This window comes from Spea bombifrons, chromosome 3 (genome assembly GCF_027358695.1).
Source record: "Spea bombifrons isolate aSpeBom1 chromosome 3, aSpeBom1.2.pri, whole genome shotgun sequence".
Taxonomy (NCBI): Eukaryota; Metazoa; Chordata; class Amphibia; order Anura; family Pelobatidae; genus Spea; species Spea bombifrons.
In genome coordinates this window covers 3,573,079-3,585,200 of record NC_071089.1, presented here as the reverse complement: position 1 = coordinate 3,585,200, position 12,122 = coordinate 3,573,079, and the positions used below count along the sequence as shown (strand labels likewise).

The 12,122-nt window shown below is 49.4% G+C and overlaps 1 protein-coding gene across 1 annotated transcript in view; it reads left to right on the top strand.

The window, feature by feature from the left end:
• The window catches only part of BABAM2 (BRISC and BRCA1 A complex member 2), a 57,229-nt gene that overhangs the window by 28,502 nt on the left and 16,605 nt on the right, over positions 1–12,122 (top strand). The gene's annotated exons all lie outside the window — the stretch shown is intronic.

Below are 12,122 nucleotides of genomic sequence, written 5' to 3'. Positions count from 1 at the left end.
TACCAAAATTAACCCGCCGGCCTGTGATGTAATAGAATATTTTTTTCCCTTTGAAGCTCGCAAAAGCCGTTCTCCCAACTGAGACCTCCAGGAACTCGCGTGTGAAATCTGATTAAACGCTACACGCTATTGTAACGGAGCTGGCTAGTCCGACCGACTGCCTTCGCTGTCTTGTGCTCTCTTAGCCTGGGACAACACACTTTCCCCGGTTTCCCAGTCACTAGCCGAGGCTCAGTGTAGGGTATAACATTAAGAACGCTTTATTGTACACAGGCACAGGTATATATATCCATATAATCAACATACAGAATGAGACGTCTGAGTAACAGAACCGCCCCCTTTAGCTGGGGGATTCAGGTCTCCCAGGAACAATAGGGGAGATAACGGGATTAGCCTCTGATATCTTCCACCGATAGTCAGGCAGGAGCCCTGGCCACCCTGTGGAGATAATCCTGTCTGGTACACATAGTGGGGCAGGAGGATATTCTAGCCCCCAGAGGTTCCAAAAGTAGAACCTGTATGTCCTGGTACTGGGCCTGGCGGTGCGGGCGGCACAGGGCAGCTTCTGGCTCGGGGAAATAGGAAAAAGGGGTATAACATAGAAACTGGGTTCCAGGGGAACGGGTGGTTGGGCTGTATACGATCCACAGCGGTGTGTCTGAAGGGACGAGTCCGTCACAATGCTCCCCCTTGTGGAACACCTCGACCTACCCAGCGCGACCCCAATCGGGTCCGCTTGGGATGGTTCGAAGCCCTGGTACCCATCGCCACTCAAACACAATCATCCCGTTAGCTCTGTTTGTCTGGACAGCCCATCCGCGTTCCCGTTGAGCCTTCCTGGACGGTACTGAATGGTGAAGTTGAAGGGCTGTAGGGCTAGGCTCCACCGTAATAACCTGCCATTGTCCCCGGCGACCCTGTTTAGCCATACTAAGGGGTTATGATCCGTAAGGACGGTGAAGGATCGTCCGTACAAATAGGGTTGAAACTTGCGGAGAGCCCAAACCAAAGCCAGGCATTCTTTTTCAATGGCGGCGTAGCTCACCTCCCGGGGAAGTAGTTTGCGGCTGATGTATGCCACTGGGTGTTCGTCGCCATCGTCTCCGACCTGGTTTAGTACTGCTCCCAACCCGAATGTAGAAGCGTCTGTATGGACGACAAAACGTTTGGATGCGTCTGGTGCAGCTAGTACAGGAGCTTGCACTAAAGCCTGCTTGAGTTGTCTGAACGCCGCCTCGCACTCCGGAGACCACAGGACTTGTCGAGGCAAACTCTTTTTGGTCAGGTCAGTCAAGGGTTTCGCAATAGTGCTATAGTTGGGCACAAACTTACGATAATAACCCGCAGTCCCTAGGAACGCTAGGACCTGTGTTTTAGTACGGGGTACTGGCCAGTTGGCGACTGCCTCTACTTTAGCGGGCTCTGGTCTCTGTCTCCCACACCCCACCCGGTGTCCTAGATATTGGACTTCAGACAGACCAATGTGGCACTTGTCTGGCTTAATTGTCAGTCCTGCATCGCGGATTCTGTCTAGCACTGTCCGTAGATGTTGGAGATGTTCCCCCCAGGTGGCACTATGGATGGCTATGTCATCTAGATAGGCGCAGGCATACTCCTGCAACCCATCCAGCAGGCGGTCTATCATCCGCTGGAAGGTAGCCGGTGCATTCTTCATCCCAAACGGCATGACTTTAAACTGGTACAAGCCGTATGGGGTGATGAATGCAGACTTCGGCCTAGCCTCCTCGTCCGCCATCAGTTCCGCAATGAGGGTATCCCTGGTTTTGTTGCTGGCAACCTTTCCACGAGCCTCCAGGAGGTCTTTCAAAGTATTCCGCTTAAGTTTAGCATACTGTTGGTCCATGCACTCGTAGGGTGCTCTCTCTGCTTCTTGGTCCTGGTAGTGGTTTGATGTCCTGTTTAGCTAAGAGCAAAATCCCACCGCTTGCCACCAATGTAACGGAGCTGGCTAGTCCGACCGACTGCCTTCGCTGTCTTGTGCTCTCTTAGCCTGGGACAACACACTTTCCCCGGTTTCCCAGTCACTAGCCGAGGCTCAGTGTAGGGTATAACATTAAGAACGCTTTATTGTACACAGGCACAGGTATATATATCCATATAATCAACATACAGAATGAGACGTCTGAGTAACAGAACCGCCCCCTTTAGCTGGGGGATTCAGGTCTCCCAGGAACAATAGGGGAGATAACGGGATTAGCCTCTGATATCTTCCACCGATAGTCAGGCAGGAGCCCTGGCCACCCTGTGGAGATAATCCTGTCTGGTACACATAGTGGGCAGGAGGATATTTTAGCCCCCAGAGGTTCCAAAAGTAGAACCTGTATGTCCTGGTACTGGGCCTGGCGGTGCGGGCGGCACAGGGCAGCTTCTGGCTCGGGGAAATAGGAAAAAGGGGTATAACATAGAAACTGGGTTCCAGGGGAACGGGTGGTTGGGCTGTATACGATCCACAGCGGTGTGTCTGAAGGGACGAGTCCGTCACAGCTATGTAGGTCAGAAACGGATGAATTCGCTTTTCTCAGATGACATCATCATGTTTGTTTACTAAGTTAATTGAAACGATGTAATAAAAAAAAAACCGCTTAAAACCTCTGTTCTCCGTAAAAATAGCTGGCCGTGTCTCTGGGTTCGATTGCATGATAAAGTGTTTTTTTTTCACGTAGTGAGGTTTTAATAAAAACTTCTATTTTTCCGAATCCTGCAGAATTGCGGCCCGACGACATTTATTTATATAGCACCAGCATATGCCGTAGCGCACATATCCGTCTACAGAACCCCTATATCTCCACCTGGGGACAAAATCACCATTGAGAACATTTGATCCTTCTCGGCGATGGCATCGTAGGAGTTCCTGTTGGTTGTGAGGTCACTATGACATCACGCGATATAGCAGGAAACTCGACCTGCAGCAAATTCACTAAGGAGATTTCCAGGGCCCCACCAATTCTTGTTATTTCCCGTATGAATGATAGTAGCTTTTCTTTAAATGATGCTTTTTTATGTCAGCGATTGGATGTTTTTCGCTCGCCGAGGCCTCGCTGCCCTGAGGCCGGATTTAAAGGTCCCTGGGAGTCGGCAGAAAGCCTCGCAGGCTGCAAATATTTGTCTACTTATACAATTATTTGACTTATTGCAAGGATCGTGTGGGAATATTACAGACAGAACCCCTTCCCGAGGGAACCTCAACGAGCCAGATATGGAAACCAGATCGGCCCCATCCGGCCCCCGTCTAGTCACCCGTTTCTCCTGCTGTAAAGACTCAAACTTTAATCAGTCTCGTCTTAGATTCAGGAGCCGTATGTCTATCCCATGCATGTTTAATGCCCTCGCTGTATTACCCTCTACCACTTCTGCCGGCAGGCTGCTCCACCTAAACACTACCGTGCAATGTAGCCTTCAAACAAACCCAGCATGTTTCAGTCTGATGAGTCAAAGTCTGCTCGCTCGGCTGTGCTTCCTGTTAATTAACAGCCCCGACTTTCAGTAGAAGGAAATGACCGTTTTAACCCTTTAATCCACCAGTGTCCATTGTGATTTCCCACGAATTGGCTGCATGCAACATCTTGGAAGCATTAATCAGCAACTTATTATCCCCAAAACAGAACGATGATGTCAGAGCCGCTTTACTGATCTCAAAGTATCTTTATTTGCTTTATTTTTCTTTTCTGAATAGATGGTTACATTCGTGTTACATTTTATTCAATCCTAGGAGAATAATATCGATAATCAGACTGATTATTCCACCCCATTGTTATCTCTCGCCCCTATTGGTAAGTTACTGGTTGTTGTTGGTTGAAGCAACCAATCGGTGACAGCTAAACACTCCCATTAAAATCAAAGAGAGCACCCCCCCCCCGTGCGGCAATCAGTGCGTACGATGGCTGGAGTGTCCCTTTAATGTCCCAAAAAGTTCTCCGGGGCGTTCCGGAAAGTTCTGCGGATTTTTGCGTCGCTAAAGTAATGTAAAAACCCAGCAATGAAACGAATTCACTTCGTGTCACGTCATGCACCTAAACTATCCGCCGGGGAGGCGCATGTCTGCCATCCGGCGGTTTCGGTGTCTGGAGACACGGGGCGAAGGCGCTTATTTAAGCTCGTTTCCAAGTTTTGCGCGTCCGCAGCAAGCCCGCCCGATCCAGCGGCACGCAGGGAGCGGCACGGACCGGGGCGCCCAGCCCTGCCGCAAAGCTCTTAATAACCTTTCCCTCATGAGCCTCCTCCCCGCCGGTCTCCGGGATTAACCGTTTCATCGAAGAGCCTCGGCGGAGCCACCTCGACCTGCCTGCCCTCCACGTCGTTCTCTCTTACGCTAAAGCCAGCCGCGCTCTAGAACTGGAACCGCCATTTACCTAGAGCTTATTCTTCTTTAAAGGGCAACTGTATCCATGGCAACGCTTAGCAAAAGTCATTGGAATCGTGGCTCTTTCGAGATATTGTTGAAAAAGGTCACCTTTTGGGAACTGAGCGATGGTGTGTTGAGCGTTGGGACTGCCCCGGGCCCGGGGCATTAAACTGCCCCTTTAATCCGGTAACACAGAGCATCGGGTTTGGTGCCGGCGTTGCCCCTCTCTTTTGAGTCGGTGGTGACGGTAAACCCCTGTATGACCCGCTCCAGGTGGCTCTCCCACCCGTGGCTGTCACCGGGGGCAGATTGTAGAGGCGTGCCGTGTTATTGGAGACGCGCAGATTACTTTATCAATCAGCCCTCCAAATATTTACACACAGCTTTTTTTAATATGTTTGGTTGCTTTGTTGTGTACTTTAGATTAAAGGCTCATTATGTTCCAAATAATAGTAACGATGAATGTGTTTTGTTAAGGTGTGTATTTGGCATCAGGGTGCAAACGTGACATCACGCCGCGTCCCGACCCATTTTGCTAGTGGCGCCATGACATCACAGGCTTCACTCACCATTTAGGGTAGCTTGTGACATCACAGTCTTTGCAGACTGAAAATGGGTTCATCAGCAGAACTAAAGCACCCCAAATCCTCCCAGCCATTTCAAGGGCCAAAGGGGTGTGGTCAGGGGCGGAGTTTACTCAACTTTTTATGTGGCTTTGTGCGCTATTGCTGGGCATTTGTGTAACTGAGGGGGGCATTTAGAAGAATAATGGGGTTTATTTACCCCGTTTAATTTATAAAGCCGTTCCCTGCTGTTTCTATACACATTATCGGGGCTTTTAGGGCTGTAGAACCCCGCGATACCCTCATACCCCGCAAACATTCTGACCTCCTAGAAAAGAGGGGCATCAGGGGAGGAGAGGGGCATCAGGGGGGAAAAGAAGGGAACAGGTTTTTGGGGCACAAAGAGTGACTGGCCAAACTAAAGAGGGACACACGGGAGGAATGATCCATGAGACTGAGTAAAAGCTTCTTGCAATTTTATTTCAATGCATTTTTTACATTTTATTTGGCCTTAGAGTGAATTTGGTTTTTAAATCCGAGTGAAAGAAGGGAGGGAAAGGAATGAAGAAAATAGGCACGGAGAAGAGCAAAAGACTAGGGAAAGAGAAAACCCCTTTAAGTGTCTGGGAGTGATAACTATTAGACCTGTGTTGTGAATAGGTGTAAGAGTAATGATCGTGGATAATATGAGATGAGAATATAATATTCTTGATTTATAATCCTGAATAAGAAAGCATTAATTCCTCGCCGGGCACAATAGTGAATGAGGATGCCGCTCTGTGCGCGATAATAAATGAGGATGCCGTGCTGTGCGCGATAGTGAATGAGGATGCCGTGCTGTGCGCGATAGTGAATGAGGATGCCGTGCTGTGCGCGATAGTGAATGAGGATGCCGTGCCGTGCGCGATAGTGAATGAGGATGCCGCGGCGTGCGCGATAGTGAATGAGGATGCCGCGCCGTGCGCGATAATGAATGAGGATGCCGTGCTGTGCGCGATAGTGAATGAGGATGCCATGCCGTGCGCGATAGTGAATGAGGATGCCGCGCCGTGCGCGATAATGAATGAGGATGCCGTGCTGTACGCGATAGTGAATGAGGATGCCGCGCCGTGCGCGATAATGAATGAGGATGCCGTGCTGTGCGCGATAGTGAATGAGGATGTCGTGCTGTGCGCGATAGTGAATGAAGATGTCGTGCTGTGCGCGATAATGAACGAGGATGCCGTGCTGTGCGCGATAATGAACGAGGATGCCGCGCTGTGTGCGATTCTCGCCGGCCGGCCCTGTTTTTGTCTCTGTTGGGCATCAGACTTGGAAAGCACTTTCTATTCCACGCTGTCTATTTTTTAGAAGGAAGGGCATGTCGGGGAAAGCACAGCGAGGAAGTTTCTCCCCTCCCTGCTCCTGTCTCTGGGCAGTAACCGAGATGGATGGGGCTCTCGACAGCCTGCCCCGTCTGCCAAATGCGTGACATAACGTACGTTTACAGCGCTGGTTACTGCTGGCAAACGCTTTTATTGTTGTTGCTCTTGGCAACAGCCAAGATGGCCTGAGATAACAGTCCTGTTTTCTTCCAAGTCCCGGAAACTCTCTTCCGTTGACTGATCGGGACCTGTTTTAACCCTTCGTACGCGACGGGCCATGAAAAAAAAGAACTGTCAGTCATCACAACGGCTGAAAATGGACCAAAATCGCGCTCTCCCCATCTGACCTTTCTCCCGGCCGGCAGCGTTCAAAGGGCAGACTCATGGTTTCCTCTGCTTGTTTCTTTCATTATTTTCCGATAATCTTTATACAGGGGAACCTTCATGACTCCCCAATTATTAACCCTTTAATCGCTGAAGGTGACAACCAATTACATTCCTTATGTCTGGAGCTAGATATTCTAAATAAAGTCACCTGTTCCAAAGCAGGGGTTCCAGCTGTGAATATAGCAGGGAGCGGCGAACGCTTGCGTATTTATTTAAAAAAAAAACAACAAAAAACAGCTATTACAGCCACTTTAAGCCCGGCCTTGTAGTCCATTCATAAAAAGCCAGCCAGTTCAATGCTGTATTAACCCCTTAAAGGCGGTCCCAAAACCCATTGAGAACAATGCATTTTGAGCCTGTACATGTACGGGCTTTGTCATTAAGGGGTTAAAACATTTATTTACACCAATAAAAAAGAAAATGTATGCATTTTGTGTTTAACTATCGCTGCACCAGCGTGGAGGCGTAGCGCGGCGCGTTATCGGGAGCCGGCCGTCCTCTGCCCCGGGTTTATTGACATAGTGGGGTGGGATGCTCTTGACCCAGGGCGGAGGGTCTGCGGGCCGCTCGTGGTGAGCTTTCAGCGGAGCCGCGCATGTCCCAAGGCCAGCCGTTCCACCTCGGCGTTCCTTTAAGCCCGGGATTTTTCTATTTTATGATTTTGTTGTTCATTATAACACCCACATCCTCGGTATGTTTGCGTTAGCGTTTTACCCGATCACGGGCTGTTCCTGCTATCCCTGTCTTACATTGTGATCAACAACAAACATGCAGCGAGTCATTTCAGGTCATGGTAAAGCAGAACATTTTCCTTAAAGACCCAGCAATTCGCTTTTGAATTTTAATTCCAGGAGAAGCCGGCGAGAATTCAAATCTATCAATAGAGAAATATCCAGCATGTGAAATGTAGGGGGGGGGGGTTATTTCAAATGCAGGCTATGTAGATATTAACCTATAATAAAGGAATTTAAAGGACAAACGCTGTACCATTTTTTTTTTTAAAAAAATGATTTTATTTATTACCGTATTTGCTCGATTATAAGACAAGTTTTTTTCAAAGCAAATGCTCTGAAAAATACCCCTAGTCTTATATTCAAGGTCGTCTTATAATCAGACCCGGATCCTCCTCTCTGGCAGCCGGTAGACGCCTGTGCGATGAGACAATCTCCGCTGCTGCACGGGACTTCCGCCGGGGCTTCTATGACGGAGCACTGGCGTGACGTCACCTTTTGGTGCTCAGTCATAGAAGCCCCGGCAGCAGTGGAGGTTGTCTACGCGCATCGCGCAGACGTCCACCGGCTGCACCCGCCTAACGCCAGGGAGTCTGGGGAACAGGGGGGAGAAGTCTAAGGATGCATTCGTAAATCGGGGGGGGCATATTGGGGGGAATAAGGCATATCAGGCAGGCAGAGTGTCATATAGGGGGGAATAAGGCATATCGAGGGGCAGAATAGCAGGCCCTGGGGCACATGTGCATAACTGGGGGCAGGTTGGCAAATAAAAGGAAATAAAAACAAAAAATGTATTTTTCTCAATCATAGTTTTTATTACATATGAAAAAAATAGTCTACATGTGAATTATTGTTTACTAGTAAACATCCTATAGGGCAGTCTTATAGTCAGGATTTTTTTTTTTTTACTTTTCTAAATTAAAATTCAAATATTACTTTTTTTAGAATGAAGTTGTCAGCCCAGTCCCTTCCTGCGCATGCTGTGCCCGCTTTAATCAATTTCCACCAGCTTCCCGGCCGCGTCTTTGGCAGTTCCCGTGCCTTCTCACGGGTAAAGTCCACGCCTCACATTTCTGCTAGCCGTGGGTTGTCGCCTCTCGTTGCGGGCGTGCGCGGAATGAGGGTAAACAAAGATATCGATACTGTGTCTTTTATCAGCCATCAGATAATTCCGGAACACAGAGATAAGTCTGGCGCTCTCGGCCGCAGGTGGAGGGGAGCGCCAGCCTGTTCTTCACGCCCTTCCGGTCCCCTTTTTCTGGTGTTCCATTTCATTGGGTTTGTTTAGAGAAAGTCGTCCCGCGCCAGCATCTTCTCAACGTTTCAGTGGAACCAAAAAAGAAAGGTTTGCTCCGCGGCTCGGGTGACCGACGGAGAAAGTTGTGTTGTGACAGCTGTGACTGTTATTTGACCTGCTTTATTTGAATGCCTCAATGGGAAAAGAAGAAAGGGCCGCGTAGGTATATTATCTGCGGATACAAACCTACATGCAGCTATTCTTTGTTCCACGGCCTGTGGTTTCCTTGTGGCTCATGGGCAGCAAGGAGTTGGCGTCGGGACCTGAAAGACCAAGTCCGACCCATCTTCCTTCAGACTCTTTGTACAGTAGAACGTTTCTAATCTGGCTGAGGTTCAGGTTCTTCTGCCTGTTATAGTCCGTTGACCGCTACCTGTCCCAGACCCGCGCCCGGCGCCCCCACCCTCCACTGGCCATTTCCGGTCATAGTCGTTTTCTATTTAATCCCGAGTCGGCGAGGGACTTCTTGGCCGAATCAGAGCCAGATCCTCCAGACAAGGAGGATTCTCTGATCAAGAGGGACGGAATACAGAGGGAAACGACCTCTTCCCTGCGGAGAGATTAATAAACGCAACTTTGGCAGCCTGAACCGTAATGAAGGAAGAAAGAGGGGCGAAGAAGAAGTTCCTCAGGAATGAATTCTCCGTGCATTCCAACACAATTCCAGAGGAATAATTCTATCAGGAAAGAAAAGCTGTGGCCGCTACCAGCTTTCAGTCAAGTATCGCAATTACCTTCGTGGCTCAATCTCTGAGACTATGGCTCCGGGAGATGATTCGGTAGCCAAGGCAGCTAGAGATACATTTTGTGTCCAAGATTCTAGCTGTTAGATTGGATCTACTTTATCTCCTCAAATGAGGCTAAGAATGATGGCTGCCGTGCCACCATTACTGCAAGGCATGGCTTTATGTCTAGAAGCTGGTTGGGCGATCGTGGCTGTAAATCTTATCTCCTGGCCCTTCCACCGCTCATTATTAGAAACGGCACAAGAAACAGTTGCCCCGGAGAAAGAATCTTCCAAAGTTGCCACCGTCCAGAAATCAGCAGCCCACAGATATAGCAAACTTAAAAATAAAGACTTAGACCGGACCAGACCAACCTCAACCTCGATCCAACCTTCACGTGAACAGACCAACTGTCACGAGTCCCACCAAAGGATATACAAGGATTTAGACACTCTCTCCAGCGGGGTCCCCAGGAATCCACTCTTTCTTTTCTCCTGTTTTATGGCTTTAAGCTCACTGCATGGGATTATTCTGTTTTTGCTCATGCGCGGTGTGCGATCGTTACTACCCATAATTATCCTAAAAGGAGTCTATCAGGTCTGAAATGTCATATAATGACTAATCTTCCGACACACGACTCGGCGGCAACCCAGAAAACGTCCAGGCTGTCATGTGACATCAGCACGGTCCCCTGACTTCAGGATTGCATCATCTCATGACTCGCGTGGGACAGAACCCCTAATTATTTTGACATCACGTCCATATGTTGTTCCCCTCCCCGCCGTAACATATTTGCTCTCTGAGTCAAGGAAGGATCCGTGCCCAGGTTTATATATAAGGACGAGAAGGAAACGGCACGAGGACCTCCTCGTACCTTCCTACAGCCAGCGATCCAGAGGATGTTGAGTTCCTCCTACATATTCCGTAACATCCGCCGATAGGCAGTAGCGGTAGTCCACTTAAAAGATCCTCTACTCTTACATTTAGGAGATTTTTTACCACTTCCTTCACCCCCAAAAGGTATACGTTTTTATTCCCCATTTTTAATAAAATTCTAAATACGGAGCTGGAATGAAAATATCCGGGGAGTTCTTCTGTCTGGATTTCAAGAGCAGATATTAAGTATCACCCGATAACCCCAAAGATTTGCGTTCGGACCCCCAGGCGAAGCTTATGGCGGGCTGGCTTTGGGGCGTAAGGGACGCGAGGTGAAAGTATCGAGAAGGCAGGGAGGGACTCGGCTCGCTGGCAGGAAACGTTCTACGTGAACCTGCTTGTCGGCTGCCAAATTTGAAGGTGCCGGGCCAAAAACTGTCAGACCTAATTTGTTTTAGTATCGTTGGCAGTCGTCGTAACGCTGCGTGATATCAGACACGAGGAGTACGAGTAACCAACGTTACCAAATAACAAAACGATACCCAAAATATCGCAGCCGATCAAATACACGGGAAGTACACGACGTATCGCTATAAGGAAATGAATAATAATAATAATAGCGGGGGCGTCGTAAATACGTTTCACGCGGGTCGGACCGGGAGTCTCGGGGTGAAGCCCTACTTGAGCCGGAGACCCCGAGGCGAACCCAGACGAGTTCCCGGAATATTATTTAGCTTCCGGTGGCGTTCGTGGGAACAGAAGCCTCGATCGGGGGCTTTCCGCTGGAGATGGGGGCCATTCGGTCATTCCGGCGGATGATGAAAGGATTTGGGCTGTTTGTTATAGGTGAAGGAGCAGGAGGTATACAACGTATCAGTGAAACGACCTGGCCGGTGGGGAGCGTTCTAATAATATAATCGAAAATACATGAATAAGGCATTTAATGTCCTCACCCCTCCCCCGCAGACTCCAGAGGAATCCCAGAGAAGTTCCCAGGTATGAAGATGATTTACCTTCGGTCTCTAGAGGAGGGGCAGGCGCTAACATTCCTCACGGCGGACACTCAGCGGGGTCCGTGACGGACACTCACCGGGGTCTGGGAAGAACACTCACCGGGGTCCGCGGCGGGCTTTCACCGGGGTCTGCGACGGACACTTAATGATGTTCTGCAGACATTGTCTCGGACATTTTGCCGGCCCCTGCTTGAAGTTGGTTCCGGTGGCATTTGTGAAGACACCGAGAAATGGGGGCCAGAAGCCTCGGTTGGGGGGCCGCCTCCAAAGACCGGGCCGTGCGGTCACTCAACTAAACGAGACCGCCGAAAGTCCCCACGCCGCCCGCCCGAAGGGAATACAGAACGGAACGTATTGAACGTCCGAACCGGCACTTTACCTTAACGCGCATTCCGTCGCACGCGCTGCAGAGTGTTTTATCGCACCCACGCCGTGTTCTGCGTTTCCATCGAATACGATTCGCATAAACCCCCCATCTTTAAAGGGGAGGAAAAAGCACTTCTGAAGAATTTGACTTCTTCTCTCTATTATTCTTCTCAGCCAAACATAGGAAACTTTCACCCAACCAAACCACAACAGCAGAGATCTTCCCGGAAACGAGCGCTGAGCGGGCAGAACGAACACCCCCCCACACCGTATCGTGTATATTCACCCAAAAAAACTATCATCGTCGTTATGGGGCAAGATAATGAATTTTCTGAACACTTTATCAATTGGCTAAAACCACGGAGGGAGGCTCCGGGAAATGTCCTCTGCGGGGCCCGGCGTGATGTCACAGCTCGAAAATATAAATCACAATAACG